The sequence below is a fragment of the Mixophyes fleayi genome, chromosome 10 (assembly GCF_038048845.1).
Source record: "Mixophyes fleayi isolate aMixFle1 chromosome 10, aMixFle1.hap1, whole genome shotgun sequence".
Classification (NCBI taxonomy): domain Eukaryota; kingdom Metazoa; phylum Chordata; class Amphibia; order Anura; family Limnodynastidae; genus Mixophyes; species Mixophyes fleayi.
In genome coordinates, this window is record NC_134411.1 from 28,145,457 (window position 1) to 28,166,452 (window position 20,996).

Here is a 20,996-nt window from a genome sequence, read left to right on the forward strand (position 1 = left end):
AGAGAGGGGTCTGTTCAGTTTCTTGAATGAGACAGTGAGGAGTGAGATGTGTTGAATGTAAGAAATGACACATTAGTGGCAGAGAGTGGGGTTTTTTGTGTGTGTCAGGAATGAGACAGGCAGTAGTGGGGGAGAGATGACTGTGTTGAGTGTCAGGAATGAGACAGTGATGCGTGGTAGAGAGAGGGGTGTGTTGAGTATTGGGAATGAGACAGTGAGGAGTGGTAGAAACATTGATGTCTTGGGTGTCAGCAATAAGACAGTGTGGAGTGGTGGAGAGAGAGGTCTGTTGAGTTAGGAAAATATGACCATGAAATGATGGAACCGAGGAATGGGGGAATCCATATCAAAAGAATTATTAGTTTTGGGTGACGTGCTTGGGAACCCAACTTTGGTAAAGTGTACTTTGGGAGTAGTTTGCTGTTTCAGCTGTCCTTTCCATCCAAAATGAAAGCAATTCATATATTTTAAACAGTTTAGAGTGTTGTAGAATTGTCCAGGACCTAAAAAAATATTTGAGGATATTAATATTGGGAACGTTTACCCTCCCATGCCTGTGAGCGCCAATCAAATTATTAAACCTGCCACTCAATGACACTATTAATGAACACCCTGCAGAACATGACTATTTACATTGAAATACACAACACTGCCCTTGTGTGGAACCCCAAAAGTGTTGGTTCCTAATAGAACATATTACATATCAGAACCAGGGAACCCCAAAGACAGATTCCAGTATCCCATCTGGTCAAGGTGCGTACCCTTGGTCTGAATGAACTGTTAATTGATATATCTGGTGTGTAATCCCACTTCACCCAATGAACCTTCTTGCACTGTGTATTTAATCACAGCTCTTTCAAAACTCCTAAAAATAGTTATAAATAATTGTATAGTATGCAACACGATATTCAAAGCAGGGAAGGAAACAATGCAATTATGTAAAAAGATCTATTTTAGAATTAAGACTCCCCTATCACATGGATCCAACAATGAAAGAGACAATTAAAGGGGTTGTCTGCTTTTGAACAATCCCCCTCTCTCAAATCCCCCTTACAGTTTTAAATAGAAGGGTCCTCCGTCCTGTCCCGTCCCCCCCCCCAACTCTAGAAATCTCCAGCACCCACCCACGCCTAGTTGCTGGGAGACTATTACACTGTGAGATGCAGGTGTTGATGGTCCAGTTCTGCATCACTTCTGTTCAGCTCTATGGCAGAGGACAGGGAGGATTCACATTTTCTGTACATTTATACATAGCTTTCTATAAAATATAACAGATCCGTGAAATAGTTTTTTTGATATCTGCACATTTTTTTAAATATGTTTGTGTAATAACTGAGGTTTGCCATTAATTTAATTAAAGATCTACTAAAAATACTATTAAAGTTTGCAGCAGGGTCCCTTTATTTTTGTTCTGTCTGGTAATTCTTAGGGGTATATTTACTAAACTGCAGGTTTGAAAAAGTGGAGATGTTGCCTATAGCAACCAATTAGCTTCTAATTACTATTTAGTACATTCTACAAAATGACAGCTAAAATCTGATTGGTTGCTAAAGGCAACATCTCCACTTTTTCAAACCTGCATTAGTAAATATACACTTGTACACTTGTCTTGTTTTATTTCTGTGCTTGGTGGACTATGCTGGTATATATAATTACATATTAAAAATAATAATTGAAGTTGGCTTACATCAAATAACTACTTATAATATTATAATATATAAATGTAAACTGTTCTGGAGTTTATCAAAACTGCAATCTTCCTGTCAGTAATCTCACAATAAAGGATGCAGTCATTCTGAAATTACAGATTACACCGAACACTCGTCTGCACAGCAAATTTAAATACAATGTCAAATATCTTTTATTTGTTATATCTCTTTTTCAAAATATCTCATTTCTATCAAGATTTGGGAACATTAGCACGTTTATTTGTGAATTTTATTAATAAGGTATTTATAGCATTTACATAGATGAAAAATGACATAGCACCACCTATAGTTTGCTCGAGAGTACTGCAGTCCAAGAGGATTTATTTTTTTTGATAAAAGATTATTATATGGCAATAAATTGTGACTAATGGAATGCCGTCTCTCTGCGATACCATAGAAAAATTCAGGAAAGCCCAACTGTAAAATGTTCACTGGGACCTAGAATCCTTCAGGTATCTTAATGTGTCTGTGCAACATTTATTTATTGCTATGCCGTAGATTGTAAGCTTGCGTGCTGGGCCTTCTTACCTCTCTGTCTGAATTACCCAGTATTGTTTTATTACTGTGTTTGTTCCCAATTGTAAAGCGCTACGGAATATGCTGGCGCTATATAAATAAATGTTGAGGATGATATGCCACATTAATTTGTTCAGTACTGATATATACAATGTAAATAATTACATACATTGGATGATTTAATATAGAATCTTTATCATTGCTCTAATTTTCAATGTTTTTAGAATATTCTACATGAATAAATTTGCAGTAGTATAGAGAGAGGTTGGAGGCATGACATGGCTCACGGAGGTTAGCAATAGCAGGTCACTGTTGTTATCTTGTCAAAGATAGATAAATGCAGCAGAGAAAGTAGTTTGTGCTGTGTTTGGAATGTAGCACAAATGTTATTCAAACAAATGATAATAGAGCTTTGTTTATATATCCATTCATATGACTCCATGTGATACATTGTGGTATTTTCATTTTCTCTCCTGTCTACGTCAGTTTTGCAGCATTTTTTATGTATTTGTGTCTGAATATTTTTTATTTGAAGGGCCTCAGATTCTATCTGAGAAGTTGACTTAATATGAAAATTATTCTTTTCATATTCACATATAGATATAGGTCACCATACCACAATGGGAGTTGAATAACCGCTGCACTTTAAATACAAGTTGACTTATATGAATGAGCTACCATTAACTTTCACTGGCTGATAACAGAGAGCAGCTGCTTGCACTCCTCTGCACAATACATTTCAAGAGATGGCAACATTTGATTATACATCTGTGAATGGCTAACGGATTTACGTAAAGTAGCTTGTATGATAGGTTAAGTCAGAGGTGGCCAAAAAGTCAATTACAATCTTGCAGTAGCAGGGCGTAAATAGATATTTGTGGGCCCCATGGCAACATTTTTTTAATGGCTCTTATGTGTTGGCAGCACGGTGGCTCAGTGGTTAGCACTTCTGCCTTACAGCACTGGGGTCATGAGTTCGATTCCCAACCATGGCCTTATCTGTGTGGAGTTCGTATGTCCTCCCCGTGCTTGGCTGGGTTTCCTCCAGGTGCTCCAGTTTCCTCCCACACTCCAAAAACATACTAGTAGGTTAATTGGCTGCTATCAAAATTTACCCTAGTCTCTTTCTCTCTCTCTGTCTGTGTGTGTATGTTAGGGAATTTAGACTGTAAGCCCCAATGGGGCAGGGACTGATGTGAGTGAGTTCTCTGTACAGCGCTGCGGAATTAATGGTGCTATATAAATAAATGGTGATGATGATGTAGTGGCGAAAAACTTATATATACAAATGGAGCTTTGACAGGAAAGGTCGGGCACCCCTATAGCAGCTGCACCCCCTTCACGTAAGGCAGTTATGCCTGTTACCAGTAGATCGCGGCCTGTTTGGTCGATTGCGACTACAGAACAGACTTGCCAGGTGTCACCATCGCCTCACCTGCCCTCTCGTGATTTGCAGTATTATGCAGTGGGGATTACTGCCACGAATAGCGTCTTTATGCCCCACTCGTGATCCAGTACAGTTCCCGCTCTTCCGGGAAGTCTCCCCAAAATTCGGAAGCATCCCAGACATCCTGGGAGAGTAGGCGAGTATGCTGTAGTATAGACACTCTACTTGTTGTCTGGGACTTTTTCTCTACTTGTCCCTATGTGAGAGAGCTGCATTGGTGTCTAGAATGGATTCAGAGGCTTGAGTACAACACAAGATTACAAATACAATATTGACACTGATGGGCTTTGTTTTTTTTTAGTAACGCTGGGTATACAAGAGTCTGCCACTTTGCAGCGTTATTCATAGGTTGTATAATTAAAGCATTAATGTCCTTTAACGATATTGCCTTCAGGTTTCCATTATTAATTCTGTTTTAGTGATCTGAGTGTAACCTTGTGCTGAGCAGATTAGGGCTACATAGGTGAAACTGTAACGAGGTTCTGTAATATATTTTGTTACTGAATGGGTTCAATACAAATGTATACTAGAACATATTTGCCTACTTTATCATTTGCGGCACCCTGTCCCCCTCCACACCTGCAATTCACCTCCCCTCCGGTATCTCCTGGAAGAGAGGTGAACTGCAGGTGCGGAGGAGGACAGGGTGCAGCGAATTGCTTCATTTAGACCCCACGCCCTGCGGAAAAAGGACACGAGCGCGGCGAATTTCATCATCGAGAGCCCTTGTCTGCAGGATGCGAGAGAGAATGGCCTCCTCTCCTCGTATCCAGGAGACCTATCTGGAATTCGGGAGTCTCCCCGACACTCTGGGAGAGCGGCAAATATGTGTTACCCTCATTTCTGATCAGCGCTGTAGTCTGTAAAAGTCTTACCAGTGGGAAGTGTGATGTCCATAGACAAATGTCTTCACCCACGGTCTAAGCTTTATCCCAAATATCTTTACATATGTATTCTCCTGAGACGTCTGCCTATCTGTGAACAGTGCTAGTATCTTTTTTTACATATACATTGGTTGAAGTGGGGGTGTATACGGTGGTATGTCATACCGCCACTTCTCCTACTGCCTTCATTGTAACACTTAGGGGTATATTTACTAAACTGCGGGTTTGAAAAAGTGGAGATGTTGCCTATAGCAACCAATCAGAATCTAGCTGTCATTTTGTACAATGCACTAAATAAATAAAAGCTAGAATCTGATTGGTTGCTATAGGCAACTTCTCCACTTTTCCAAACCCGCAGTTTAGTAAATCTAGCCCTTAAAGTCCATTCACTTACATTCCCATTACATTTTTCATACCGCCACTTGTACATTTTCACTTCGACCGCTGCGTATAAACTAAATTGCATTTTTGGTTTGAAGGCCCTTTAATAAATGTGTGTCATCCTTATTTTGTTTGACAGGCTGGCTTAAAATAACACAGTGAGAGAAGACACTTCTACCCATGGCTTGGACTCACCCTTTGTTAGTAAATGGCTGTGACCTGACTTTACTCCTGTACACAGTGCATCAAGTAGGAAGCTGGAGAGAGAGATAACAGTTAAGGAAGTGGAAGAATAAGAAAGAGAAGAGGCCAGAGGGCAGCAATCAGAGAGGTAATTGTTGCCTGTTTCCATTTAGAAAATAAGAAATGTTTAGAAATGCTTGTTACCCCCTTGGCTGTCATGCTGAAAATCTTGCTCATAACATAAAACTGATATCACGGGTGCAGGCAAGTTGCCACGTGTCTCACTGCATGACATTTCCTTTCCATCAATCTTATTATTACATATTTCCTGCAGGAATGTCTCTATTAAGAGGATTATTACTACTTCTCCTGTCTTCGGGGACTTCATTAAATGTATATCATATTGTTTTGTGTAAGATATTCATTTCCGTTTTGCAAAAATGTGTATTCATATGATTTGTATATAGATTTGTGTATATTTGACTTGTGTCCTGGAGGGGAGAGAAGGGACGGGCTGCATACAGTAAGATCGTGGTCACATAATTAGGACTTAATTAGATGGGGGTACATGCTCAGATAATCCTTTAGGAGGCATATCTGTTACATGTGCTGGAGGCTGGGGCAATGTTATGATAATGACAATTAGCAGCACTCTCTAGTCGTTTCTGATTAGTTGATTGCATGCATGATCCTCCAGTAGGTAGTACTTAAACCTTTAGCATGGTGGCTGCAATATATGACATTGCGGCCAATATTCACATTACTTAATTCACATGTCCTATTGAAGGAAAGAAAGATTAATTTCTGTGTGTGTGTGTGTATGTATCTATATATATATATATATATATATATATATATATATATATATTTGAGCATTTGTCTGTACATACAGAATAAAAACAATTGATAAGAACTTCATGCAGACAAAGAGAAGTGGCAGGTTCTCAACAATAAATACAATTAATAGATGAATTACTTGTGTGTGGTCAGGTGGTTTTACCTCAATCTACATATGCAGCTAAATCTTTAATTGCCTAAGTATCAACAATTTTACTTTTGAGTTATTCAAACCCTGACAGCCTGATCTGTCTGTTCTCCAGGCAACGGTGCCTGGATAACTTTAAACGTAAACATGGCTTGAGCAGTTTGTCAAGACACTAATGACGGCCTGGATCAGCTTGCAGTGAACTGGATAATGGTTCTCCAGGGACTTCCCCAGTTTTGAATAACTGAATAATCACAGAAGTTTCACTAATTACTTTGACCAAGTGGTGGATTATAAAAAGAGCACCAGAAAATGTAGCCTGTAGCCCAGAGACTTTGAAATAAAACAAGAGAAAATAAGCATGCGCTTGGCTAATCCCATAATATACATGGTACCAGCTGTGTGGCAATATAAACGCCCTATATGTATACCAAACAAATAGGCTGTGCGCTTCCTTACCACGCATATCTGGGTGTATCTAACAAATGAAAACGTGAGGTATTAGTTGGATATTTTTCACACTATCTATCTATCTGTCTGTCATTCTGTTTAATATATAGCTATCTATGGATCTATCTATCTCATATCTATCTATCTATCTCAAATCTATCATTCTGTTTAATATTTATAGAACTGTCTATCCCATACCTAATCTATCTATCGCAAATCTTTCTATCTATCTATCATTCTGTTTAATATCTATCTATCTAATCTAGCTATCGCAAATCTATCTATTTATCTCAGATAAATCAGATTCTAGCTGTCATTTTGTAGAATGTACTAAATAAATGATAACTAGAATCTGATTGGTTGCTATAGGCAACATCTCCACTTTTTCAAAACCCGCAGTTTAGTAAATCTAGTCCTAAGTGGGAATTTCTGGTCATTAAAAAATAACTGAGATCCAGTTTTTCCAAGAACTTGAGTTACCCGAGCGACCTTGATCGGCTACACGCGGCTGGCCTCCAGGCACATAAAGATAATAAAAGGGGTACATTACGAAATTACTTGTTTATTCAAAGTGGCATATATCTTAAGATACTTGGACCCCACATACTGTGTTGAAATTTAAGCCTATGATAGCTGTAAATGTATCATAATGCAATAGAGATTCCTGTCCTCATCATGTTGATGATGACGACTTTTAACGTGGAATAAAAAAAAAAAAGGGGGGGGAATAAATAATTTTTAAAAATGTCTTCCTTCCCCCAAAGTGATCGATGCTTCTTGCAAGGAAGGGTATGACCAGCATGACGTTTCTCTGCAGAAGCAGGCTATAATAGACTGGGCTGGTCACACTATAACAAGGAAACTACTTGTAGAACTACAAGTACCGGCATACCCATTGTTGCTAGAGCATGCTAGCGCTTGTGGAACTAATCCAGGACATACAAGAAATGCTTGAACCTGTAGTGTCCCATAAAAATATACTGTAAAGAAAAGCACAGACGCTGTGAAAAGATCCTTTCTGTAATCCTTTGTGTCCTACGACAAGTCTCCTTTTGTGCCAACCAGGTGTAGAAAAACACATTACTAGACGCACAAGTATCAATGAAAGAAAGAAAACGTTAAAATGTAGAAATGTGACACATGTCATGTAGACAACCCCGAAGTCCCCTCTTTAAGTAACTGATGAGTTGTTTAAAATGTGTGAGGGTCAAACAAGCGTTCCACAAGTGAATGCAGCCAGAACTTTGTAACTCTTTTTCCAGAGTGCACATTTGCCTCTTAAAAGGTTGCACAGAAGATTTGTATGGACGATCTCAAACCAGGACCTAAGAGTTCAACTCTGTATGCGCTAAGTGGAGAGACAAGCACACAATGAAATGCGCGCTATGTTTGCATATTCTTAGGCTAGTAAATGAGCTATGATGTCTATAGTAATATTTATGAACTTTAGGGTGAACAGTACTGTACACGATCAAGTGGAGAAACACAAGTTTATCATTGTACTATTCAGCTAATACAACTCTTCTGAATTCAATTAAACGTTCAGTATTATTTTCACGTTTTGTAGATCTAACACAACACTTACACTCCTGAGTCGCCATCATATAGCCTCTGAATTGTACTCCGGTTTGGAATGGGGTAGAAGCTGTTTTGTCAGCAGCACTTTGCAGAGTTTGACGGTATATCTGTTACTGCAGGTAGATGTAAGGAATGCCTGGTATGTGGAATTCCAGAAACTCCACTCCAGGGAACCCACAGCTGTCTTTCCAAACACTTGCAGGAGTCCTGTCTTATAACTATTTTGCAGTTGTGCCACGAATGTGTACTGATGAGCAGGAGCGGTGTTAGAAATATGGGGGAACAGTGGAAAAATCAAGGCAGGAGCCTCATCATTATTCTCAATTTTAAAAAAGCTTGTTCATAATACCCCTTAGAAAAAAAAGTAATTAACAACAGTGCAAAACAAGCAGCTGGGCAAAACACCTAGTTGTCTGCTTAGCTCATTCATAGGTGCGTGCCCACATACAAATTTTTGCAACTTCCCACCAAAAACACAATTTGCGCCTACTTTTGTGGTGGTTGCGAGTCCAACTAGAAAGGTACATGAGTGGTTAGAGAGAGGAAATATGTCAAAGTCCTGTTTAAATTTGACAATGCTATTTGATCAGCCAGGAACTGGACCGGATTAGTATCCATATTATAGACCAAAATGAATGTTCAGGACTGATGGTATAAAACTCCCTAGGACTAGAGAGATGTCCTAGTGCAGTGATGGGCAAACTACGGCCCGCGGGCCAGATCCGGCCCACTTAGAGGTTCTATCCGGCCCGCCAATATTTTAAAATATTTCATTGAAATATGCATAAAATGATTAGAGTCGACCCTGTGTGTCAGAACCTTCATTTTTATGCCTTCCCAGCTATTTCCTCCATTACACTTCATCCTCCTTCCTAAAAGGACACTTCGTATGTCAATCACTCGAACACCTGCCCGCCCCCTAATGGCTGAAAGTCATGTGAGAAGAGATGGGCTTTTCGTTCCAATCTCGTTTCCGCTGTGTAGTGTGTATAAACTTCTGACCAATCCACAACAGTGAGTACGAAATTACAGTCATTGCTCACGACAACATGGCTGTAAAAAGTCGCTAAAGGGACGTCCGCTCTTCCCTTTATCGTCCTAAACAAGGCTAGTGTGTATGCAGTCCATGGACCGAGCGATCGGACCATCGATCACATGTAAAATCGCTCGGTATATAAAGTTGGTGGAAATTTCTGTAGTGTGTACCCAGCTTAAGGCGGATTTCGATTGGCTGCTGTGTTGTCAGTTAGTGGCTCACCAGAAAGACGGATCTGCAACAACCTGCTGAAATAAGTGCTGTGTCTGTACGATCGCTGCACTTATAGAGGTAACACTGCTATATAACACCCTCCCATCCCATTCAAAAAAATTGTATTATATATTTCGATATTTGAGTTTTTTAATAAATTATATTCGCCTAAAGTTTTTCTTTTTTATTTGGCCCGCTCCTGAAAAAGTTTGCCCATCACTGTCCTAGTGGATCTCCTAACTTATGCAACCACCTGGTCAGGTTTTCAGGAATCAGCCAGTCATCTGTTGCCTTTCTATTTTTAAAGCGGCAATGCCGCTTCCTATTCGACCTAAGTATTACACTTAGGCTTAAGTGTAACAGGTCGGATGAGAAGCGGCATTGCCGCTTTAAAACTAGTGATACAAAGGTCGCAATTGAAAAGTACGTAGAAACAAGATGCCGTTCTTACTAGGGATCGTGATTTGTTCTCACACTGCCGGGAACTTCTTCTGTCATTGTTAAGGTCAGTCATCATTTCTTCTAAGTCAGGGAAGACATTTTAATTTTTTTTCCCTTCGTGGTAGTCACGGTCGGTGTTATCAGCACCGTTAAAGTGACTACCACCGCGGCATAGCCGCAGGAGGAGGGAGTGCATAGTACAGGGAGGTCACACGGCAAATCCACAGGAGGAGGGAGTGCATAGTGCAGGGAGGTCACACAGCGTACCTGCAGGAGAAGGGAGTGAATAGTGCAAGGAGGTCACACAGCGTACCTGCAGGAGAGGGGAGTGCATAGTGCAGGGAGGTCACACAGCGTACCTGCAGGAGAAGGGAGTGCATAGTTCAGGGAGGTCACCCAGCGTACCTGCAGGAGAAGGGAGTGCATAGTGCAGGGAGGTCACACAGCGTACCTGCAGGAGAAGGGAGTGCATAGTGCAGGGAGGTCACACGGCGTACCCGCAGGAGGAGGGAGTGCACAGTGCAGGGAGGTCACGTGGCATACCCGCAGGAGGAGGGAGTGCACAGTGCAGGGAGGTCACGTGGCATACCCGTAGGAGGAGGGAGTGCACAGTGCAGGGAGGTCACGTGGCATACCCGCAGGAGGAGGGAGTGCACAGTGCAGGGAGGTCACGTGGCATACCCGCAGGAGGAGGGAGTGCATAGTGCAGGAAGGTCACACAGCGTACCTGCAGGAGAAGGGAGTGCATAGTGCAGGTAGGTCACACAGCGTACCTGCAGGAGGAGGGAGTGCATAGTGCAGGGAGGTCACACGGCGTACCCGCAGGAGGAGGGAGTGCACAGTGCAGGGAGGTCATGTGGCATACCCGCAGGAGGAGGGAGTGCACAGTGCAGGGAGGTCATGTGGCATACCCGCAGGAGGAGGGAGTGCACAGTGCAGGGAGGTCACGTGGCATACCCGCAGGAGGAGGGAGTGCACAGTGCAGGGAGGTCATGTGGCATACCCGCAGGAGGAGGGAGTGCACAGTGCAGGGAGGTCACGTGGCATACCCGCAGGAGGAGGGAGTGCACAGTGCAGGGAGGTCACGTGGCATACCCGCAGGAGGAGGGAGTGCACAGTGCAGGGAGGTCACGTGGCATACCCGTAGGAGGAGGGAGTGCACAGTGCAGGGAGGTCACGTGGCATACCCGCAGGAGGAGGGAGTGCATAGTGCAGGAAGGTCACACAGCGTACCTGCAGGAGAAGGGAGTGCATAGTGCAGGGAGGTCACACAGCGTACCTGCAGGAGAGGGGAGTGCATAGTGCAGGGAGGTCACACAGCGTACCTGCAGGAGAAGGGAGTGCATAGTGCAGGGAGGTCACACAGCGTACCTGCAGGAGAAGGGAGTGCATAGTGCAGGGAGGTCACACAGCGTACCTGCAGGAGAAGGGAGTGCATAGTGCAGGGAGGTCACACAGCGTACCTGCAGGAGAAGGGAGTGCATAGTGCAGGGAGGTCACACGGCGTACCCGCAGGAGGAGGGAGTGCACAGTGCAGGGAGGTCACGTGGCATACCCGCAGGAGGAGGGAGTGCACAGTGCAGGGAGGTCACGTGGCATACCCGTAGGAGGAGGGAGTGCACAGTGCAGGGAGGTCACGTGGCATACCCGCAGGAGGAGGGAGTGCACAGTGCAGGGAGGTCACGTGGCATACCCGCAGGAGGAGGGAGTGCATAGTGCAGGAAGGTCACACAGCGTACCTGCAGGAGAAGGGAGTGCATAGTGCAGGTACGTCACACAGCGTACCTGCAGGAGGAGGGAGTGCATAGTGCAGGGAGGTCACACGGCGTACCCGCAGGAGGAGGGAGTGCATAGTGCAGGTAGGTCACACAGCGTACCTGCAGGAGGAGGGAGTGCATAGTGCAGGGAGGTCACACGGCGTACCCGCAGGAGGAGGGAGTGCACAGTGCAGGGAGGTCACGTGGCATACCCGTAGGAGGAGGGAGTGCATAGTACAGGGAGGTCACACAGCGTACCTGCAGGAGGAGGGAGTGCATAGTGCAGGAAGGTCACACAGCGTACCTGCAGGAGAAGGGAGTGCATAGTGCAGGGAGGTCACACAGCGTACCTGCAGGAGAAGAGAGTGCATAGTGCAGGGAGGTCACACAGCGTACCTGCAGGAGAAGAGAGTGCATAGTGCAGGGAGGTCACACAGCGTACCCGCAGGAGGAGGGAGTGCACTGTGCCTTTCCTCCTTCCTCTGTATGGTGCTCCACCTCTTTCACGTTGCTCCCCCGCTGCTCTACACTGTTACATTTATCGTTACCTATTGCATATTAGCTCCTAAATGTTGAGTGGATGAAACCCTATAATATACTTTTGATTGTGACTGCTGTAACATCTGTCAGAGCTAAATACAAAATATAACATTTTAATCTGTTTCAATTAACATTTCAGACATTTACATGAATTGTTGTTTTTTATCATATAAAGCAAACTGATTGCTGCAAAATGATTATAAGTGTCAGTCAAGTGACAGATTATGTCAGTACATGTCTATCTGTGATGCATTGTAGTAAGGATGCAATGTGTTTATTATATTATTATTATTCAATTTATGTATTAAACATTAGTCTTTGATGCTGCCTCTCCCCTTCTTGGATGTAGCAGTGTTATAATGGTGTTATAAATGGAATAATGTCCCCCCTACTGTAAATTATAAGTGTATTAGAAATTACAGAGGCGTTCTATGACATACAGGTCACAGAACGCAGAGGTGATTCAAATATTTATAATCATTTATAAAATGGGGTATATTATTATTATTTAATATATACAGGAGACTATCCATTGATGTGTATTATAAATCTATTACATTAAATACTCTGCCTATTTCCTTATTATGTGCTAATTATGTAAGAGTAGATGAGTATTACTTCTGCGTCAAAGCAAAAAATACATTCTTGTACGTTTCTGTCGCTTTATGTGGAGTCATTCCTACCTTATGATACATGCAACTTTAATTCTAGCACATAAATGCGTCTGATACAAAAAATGTGTCCGTCATCAATTTGCAAACGTGGCCATGCCTATGGAATGTGCTAAGATCCACCTCCTAAAAGGCAAAATGATACAACTCGCAAATTAAATAAATGTTGAAGTCAAAATCAGCTGTATCTCTAATGGGTCTGGTTGACTTGTGTCTCCACCCCCCACTGTACTGAACTGTACACGCGCAATTACAAATATGGATGAAGTTTCTTCTGCAGAGAGTGATAATTTTAACACAAGACTCATTTTTACTTGCAGCAAATGGACACTTGAAAATCAGGTCCATTGTGTACAAATTTACTGCTGGCGTCTCAACATTTAGGAAATTTTCCATAGATCCATTTCTTAGATTGTAAAAGACTCCTAAGCACATTCGCCCTGAGCTACTAATTTTGTCCACCACTGAGAACAGTCATGTAGATAGAGGATATATATTTATCATCAGTTATTTATATAGTGCCACTAATTCCGCAGCGCTGTACAGAGAACTCATTCAGCTTACAGTCTAACATACATACAGACACACACAGACACAGAGAACGCACTCACATCTGTACCTGCCCCATTGGAGCTTACAGTCTAAATTTCCTAACACACACACACACACACAGACTAGAATCAATGTAGATAGCAGCCAATTAACCTACTAGTATGTGTTTTTTTTGGGGAGTGTGGGAGGAAACTGAAGCACCCGGAGGAAATTCATGCAAACACGGGGAGCACATACAAACTCCACACAGATAAGGCCATGGTCGGGAATCAAACTCATGACCCCAGTGCTGTGAGGCAGAAGTGCTAACCACTAAGCCATTGTTTGATTTTTTATTTATTTTTTTAACTTCAATAGTATTTTTATTATTAATTTTTCAAAAATTATGGGGTACAGAAAGAAGAAAGGGATGGGGGGTAAGGAAAGGACACAAAAAAAAAGGGGAAGGATTGAAGGGGTACATAGTGGGGGGAACACATTAAACAATTCTGCTGTTAAACCATATTGAACACATGAGGGAGGGAACCTAATAGGATCCCTTCCAATTCGTGAAAGTTACACTGGTCGAATGGTCACCATGGAACTACTAATAGGGACATTGGGGAACTTCGTTAAGTGTAGGAGATGCAGGTAGTAAATCAGAGTCTATTCGGTCTGGACGCGCTCCCTCTCCGTCCGTAACATACACATGCCAGCCATTGTTTGATTTTTAATAGCTGCTAATATATGTCACTGAGACATCTTTTTATCATTAGCGAAAAAAACCTAGAGTCAGCGAAAATGAGAGTTTTCGCTAGATTTAGGGAGCCCCCTGGCTGGTGGAGACTATCCCCTGTGGCAGTCTTCGCCGGGGGCCTCCAGCAATGCTTCCCCATGCAAAGCATGTGCAAGCCTTTTTATCACAGACAGCGGCAGTACAAGTACTTCCCCCCGATACCTAACGTCATTGTAGGTGTTAGTCAGGGGACTGCATGGAAAAAAAGCTTTTTTTCTTTTTTATAAATTTTTTTTTTTTTTTTTTTTTTTTTTTTTACTGGAATCTAAAACTGAATTACCAAGTCCAGTCTTCTAGTTTCAGTGCAGATGCGCGAGTGGTGTGCCAGGTCACACATGGGCAGACCTCTCTTACTGCCACCAGCCAGTGTCGCTGAGGAGCTGAGCATCGCTCAGCTGCTTCGGTGCAATTTCATTCATAAAATGCGCTGTAGATTTTATATCACTGAGATGAACAGTGCTAGATAATCTTCATAATGGAGGGGTTAAAATAGACCCCTCATTGTTTTTAATAATTCCATTTATTCATTATTGTTATTTAGCGGTTATTTTGCATCCTGTAATTTACACCAATCTCCTAACATAGGTTAATATATCGCTGCTTTATTAGTTGGACTGATATCCATGAGACGGGGGAACGTTCAGGCAATTCTCCCTGGTTGTCACTGACAAGTCTGTCGCAGTTTGTACCATTGTTTTGCAGCCTAAATGGTTCCATTAATTGCACAGCAATGTTTATCTAACTGATCTAGCGTAATAATATGATTATTTCCCCCCACTGGAATGTTGCATGCTCCTAAGCAACACAAAACAGCTGTTTGAGAGAATGACAAAGATTGGCTGTACGTTCCCACAATGCACAGCAAATGCTGATTTGACTGAAATTGTACACTGCTTTAAAATGCTATTTTTGGCCAGTTTTTCACAGCTGGGCCAGAAGCCAGATCTGAATTGGATAGGACTGCTCAAAATAGCATAAATCATTCCTAAACATTTTCTTTTTTTTTTTCTTCTTTGTAACAAACTTAAAACAGGAGGCAAGCCAAGAGCATTCCGTTGGGGTTTTTGTGTTTAAGGGTGCCAAAGGCTCAAACATGGAGCATGGCAATTACCATATTTAGCAGAGCCTCTCCTGGTCTCCATATTGTCATTTGTTAATTTAGTATTTTCTCTGGAAAACACCCAGTTTTCTCTGCGGCGGATTTGTAAGCCTGGAACAGTTAGTGGATTGGTGTGGAAAACAAAAAAATCACATTACAGGTCTGCAGTGAACAGGACATGTTATACATAGAATGGATTTAACCCTTTACATTCCAGATTGTTGGGAACGTTTTCTCTCATACATCTGAGAATTTAGGCTTCACCCCCTTTGAATACATTACTATTTGTACAAAGGGTAAAAAAAAAAAATTCAAGATAATTTTTAAGAATTAAAATGTTATTTCTGACATATAAAATGACATAAAAAATATTGTTTTTCATTTCTTTTTTTTGTTCTACATAAGCAATGCATCAAATAAAATGGTCAAAACTAGCATACATTTTAAAACTCTGGACTCTCTGGAATGCATCAATGTCATAAGTTTCAGGGGCAAACGCAGGATTTGCAGAGGGGGGTTTCCACACCACGCCGCCAGTGGGCATGACCAGCATGCATGGGGGCGTGGCTATAATTTTAGGCAGTTCTTGGCTGCTCTCCAACTCTCCCTATCCCCATAATATACATGGGCAATGTTGCGTGCACTACTGTTAGGTGCACGCAGCTCTCCCTATTCGAGCAGAGCCGTGTGAAGCAGGGGCAGGGTCCAGCCACCTCAATTATACAGAGCCCCAGGCTTGGAGGGGGGTTTCCAGGCACTAGGAAACCACCCCTCGGTTTGCCTATGAGTTTAGCTTCCATTATATGTGAGGGCAGCGCACCCTCCTAATGTCATAGTGATAAACCTAGAAAATATTCATAAAAATACTCCACATAATCAAGGTTTTCATTATAATTTCTAATATTCACGTTGATTACTGCTGCCCCCTACTGTACAGTGAAGAGAAAATATTTAAATTTAATGATTTAAAAAAAAAAAAATTATTTCTTTTTACCTTTTATGGAAGACACACCCCTTCCAATCCAAAAGAAAGGGGGAACACAATCGTTACTGTCCAGCGGCAGCATAAACTAGCAATAAAGAGGTTTCCTTGTATGTTAGTGAACACTCTCAACTGTCCTCCCGAGGTCCATCGATCTCTAGCCAACAGTGGTGTATTTTAATTAGAGACTGGTCGTATCCAGCATTGACTACATGTTCCGTGCAGACTTTTCCTGGTTTGGGGGTTCCCTGTTAATTGCACAGTTGCTTAAGGTGATTGTTGACCCTGGGATATATTCAAGCTTTATCGCTTAAGGCTGGGTAGTAGAGATGGAATATGGGGGTCCCCTCTCCTGCTGTATTAGACGTCGAAAATATACAAACAGCAAATGGGAAGTGTGTGGGTAATTTAAAGTTGTCATATTCACCTTAAACAGCTGCAGGTGGGTCTGGCTGCTACACTGCTGAGAACCTGTCACCCCCGTGTATGTGTTGGGGGTGGGGATGGGGCGAGTCAATGTCTTTTTCCCTGTCTTCTTCATATTTTCTTAGTGGGAAGTTCTATCAATAATCCTTCTGTTCAGTTATTGCAATATTTTATTGTATAACAGAAAATGATTTTGTCTGTTTAAAAAACAATTAGTATTTTAATATGTGGCACTACTGGTTCCAGCAAGCTCTTGCAGCACAAACTGCTTCAGTATGTAGAACTACAAGTGCCAGCATACCCATGGCTGTCATAGCATACTGGAGCTTGCAGAACTACTGGAACCTCTAGTCCCGCATAGGCAGCATGGTGGCTCAGTGGTTAGCACTTCTGCCTCACAGCACTGGGGTCCTGAGTTCGATTCCCAACCATGGCCTTATCTGTGAGGAGTTTGTATGTTCTCCCCATGTTTCCGTGGGTTTCCTCCGGGTGCTCCAGTTTCCTCCCACACTCCAAAAACATACTGGTAGGTTAATTGGCTGCTAATAAATTGCCCTTAGTCTCTCTCGGTCTGTGTGTATGTTAGGGTATTTTAGACTGTAAGCTCCAATGGGGCAGGGACTGAAGTGAATGAGTTCTCTGTACAGCGCTGCGGAATTAGTGGCGCTATATAAATAAATGGTGATGATGATGATCATGAAATCACCCTCACCAAAGTAAAAGTCCTTTAATGGAAGTAAATATTCTCTAAATCCCCCCTTCTCAACTGGTAAACCGAAAGGGATATCTGTTCCTCAAGTTCACTCCCTGGGTGTCATCCTCGATTCCTCCCTCTCCATCAATCCCCACATTCAGTCCCTCTCCCAAACCTGACGTTTCTACCGTTGCAGTATCTCCAAGGTCAGACCCTTCCTCACCTGGGACGCAATAAACGGAGGAGGGACCAGCCACCATACAGTGCTCAGCTGGCACCCCAGATGGAAGTACCTGGTCTGATTGGCCCCCTGAGAGAGGAGGTGCCCGGTATATGTGTCCACCCTTTATCCGGCTCTGGCTTCGCTCCCAGGCTCATATCATCAACTATGGGTTTATTTGCTGTGTTCGTGGCTATCTTCCAATGAAAGGCATAACATGAAACTTGCCCGTTTCTTCCCTGACTCGAGTACCCGCTACAGATACCTTTTAATGCATGCAAAACTAAATGTTTTGGATGGAGTTAAATGTAATGCTAGAAAAACTAGTTCTACTTTCCAGATCTGTCAGGTCTCCTTAATGCACCAATGACCTAGCACTACATTCCTCTGTCCTACTGAGGTGGGCTTCTATAATAAACACAGCAGTGTTGTCAGTGCCCCTCCCCCATGAACTTCCCAGTCACCTGAACAACACTCACCCATTTCATTCTAGCAAGTGGTAGGAGAGGGATCAGCCAGGTCATATGATGAAAGACCCAGGTAAGTAGAACTATTGCAGCTTAACTTATTGTACTCACACTTACTTAATTTTTGTTCTCCCGGAAGGGCCGGCATAATGACGCATCTTGTCCTGCGTCATTTTGCCGTGAGGCGAGATACGGGAGAATTACCTGCTCTCCCGGGAGTCCAGGAGACCTACCCGGTATTCGGGGAGAGTGGGCAAGAATGATTGAACTGCACCAAAATCTAAATTAAACATCCTTTTTTTTTACTACTTGCACCACAAATTAATGAAAGGCTCCTGAAACTAAATTGCACTTGTGCTAGTGTAAACTGTATCTTTTACCGCTCACATACTTGTAGAAGTGTCAAAAATATTTGACATTTTGCTTGAACTTGCTGTGTAGTAAAGTGCAGCCTATTGTTAGCCATTTCATCATAATCATCATCACCATTTATTTATATAGCGCCACTGATTCCGCAGCGCTGTACAGAGAACTCACTCACATCAGTCCCATTGGAGCTTACAGTCTAAATTCCCTAACATTCACACAGACAGACAGAGAAAGAGACTAGGGTCAATTTTAATAGCAGCCAATTAACCGACTAGTATGTTTTTGGAGTGTGGGAGGAAACCGGAGCACCCGAAGGAAACCCACGCAAACACATGTCACTGCTTCCCTAAAGTATGGCAAAGTGTCTACACATTGTACAGCTCCCCTTCATGGCAGACAATGGCATTCAGCTAACACTTGTTTGAAGGCTACGGCAAAAAATGTACAAACAGTATCATCATTATTTGTAAGTTCCGGCATAACTCCACAGCGCCGGAATACTCAGCCAGCCCATTAAAAAAAACAAGTGTTCAGTGCCTACTATCAGTGTGTTCCCGATAGTGACAAATAATGTCTGATTATCTCATTCAAGATATGGTGAAGTGAAGCCGCAGAGTGTGTACATGGTGCTTGCTAGTCTTCTGTAAGTGGTCCATGTGAGCTGTGACCAGCAGGGGGCACTATAACCACCGTCCACTATGAACAGAAAACAGACAACTTCCCTACCCTGATAAATGTTATAGCTGTGCTTTTATTTGGGTCAGGTTGTCTTGACCTTACGAACGTAACTGTGGTTTATTTTTTCCCCTTTAAAATCCCAGTCACACAACAGAGCAGCTGGTTATGTGATCAGTGCTATTATGTGAAAACTGAAATTCTCAGCATGGCTTCTCTGAGAGACCGGCACAAAGTAGGAAAAAGTGTTTTTTTTTATGTGTAGGGTATGTGTGGTTGTTTTTAAATAAAGAAAATAATTTGTAACTTCAAGGACCACTGGTGAAATTTCTATCCAATTTCGGTGTACAAACCAGCGTCAGGGAACAGGAGTAAAGCTCTTCAACATTATAACAACAGCTGCATACTATCTGATAACAGGTCATTCTGATTGGTGGGGGCGGTGAGTTGAGTGTATAATGTGTTTAATCAACAAGTTTGTAACATTTTTCATTTATTTAAAAACATTGAGTGTATTTGTCACAATATTCTGTACTGGATATTATAATGAGGGAATCTAGTAAAGGGCAAGTTTATTCAGCTATTTCAAATCATTGAAAATTGTAAAATTAAAATTCTGAATGGGCAGAACTCTTATCTAGTAACTATTGATTTTTCTCTGACTAATAAAAAAAACAAAAGTGGGACAACCAGTGACCCTCAGCCTGGTCACCCCCAGGGCTTGATCCTCTAGGGCAGGGGTAGGCAACCTGCGGCTCTCCAGGTGTTGTGAAACTACAAGTCCCAGCATGCTTTGCCAGTAGACAACCAGCAGATAGGTGGCAAGGCATGCTGGGATTTGTAGTTTCACAACACCTGGAGAGCCACAGGTTCCCTACCCCTGCTCTAGGGTGAGGGTTCAAATGTTCGGGCAAACCAGCCCTCTGCCTTCAGACAACTATGTTCCTAATTAAATACATTTCAAATTCACTTTCACCGTATATTAAAAATAGACTTAAACGGAAGTCCCTTATATAATTGTTATGATTATAGCCTAACCAGGATAATTGGGAAAATAATGTTTGTTGTCATATATCCTCATATATTAAGTTACTTTAAGTTTTCAGCAAATCACTGTGTGTATCAAATAAGGTGTTAATGTATTATACCGAACGAAACAGACATACTTGTGAGGTCACCTTACCCTGATTGTTGACTCAGATATTCCCTGTTATCTATCAACTCTCTTTTATTGCCTAGTAAAGAGTTCTTAGATTAGCTAAACTGCCTTCTGCCAGGAAGAACCATGGTTCAGTCATCCCAAGTACAGTATTATTATTATTATAGATGTGTAATGCACCACAGCCCTCCGCAATGCTGTACAGTGGGGAAAACAGGGCATACCAGGTAGACAAAATAAATGCAGATATGACAACATAGGGTATTAAGGACCCTGCTCATGAGAGAGCTTACATTCTGTGGAAGAGGGCACATCTGAAACAAGAGGAGAAATTGTGGCTCAGAGTGGAGATTGGGACAGGTAAGGTGGGGAATAAGGTAGGCTCTAATATGGATATGGGTTTGCAGAGAGCGTCTAAAGATTTGTGAAGGCTGTGGAAAAGCCTGATTGGGCGTGGTACAGAATACATAAGTGAGGAGCAGCACAGGAGTAGTCTTGTAGGCGGGAGAAGTGGTTATCCGAGACAAGACAAGGGGCAGAGATAGATCTAGGAGGGCGGGAGGGAGAGTATTCTGATATCATCATCAGCTATTTATATAGCGCCACTAATTTGTGGCGCTGTACAGAGAACTCACATCAGCCCCTGCCCCATTGGAGCTTACAGTCTAAAGTCAGTAGCATACACAGACTGAGACAGACAGAGAAAGAGAGACCAGGGTCAATTTGAAAGCAGCCGGTTAACCTACTAGTATGTTTTTGGGGTGTGGGAGGAAACCCACACAATCAC

General features: G+C 42.4%; 1 long non-coding RNA gene across 2 annotated transcripts in view; it reads left to right on the top strand.

Annotated features, from left to right (window-relative positions):
* LOC142103908 (uncharacterized) overlaps positions 1 to 20,996 on the top strand; it is a 58,918-nt gene that overhangs the window by 930 nt on the left and 36,992 nt on the right. Inside the window, exons 2-3 of one of the 2 annotated variants that reach the window (XR_012679459.1) lie at positions 5,077 to 5,268; positions 19,197 to 19,362. This is a non-coding gene — a long non-coding RNA (uncharacterized LOC142103908). Of the gene's footprint in view, positions 1 to 5,076; positions 5,269 to 19,196; positions 19,363 to 20,996 lie in introns of those variants that run through there. The other variant, XR_012679460.1, reaches the window with a different exon arrangement.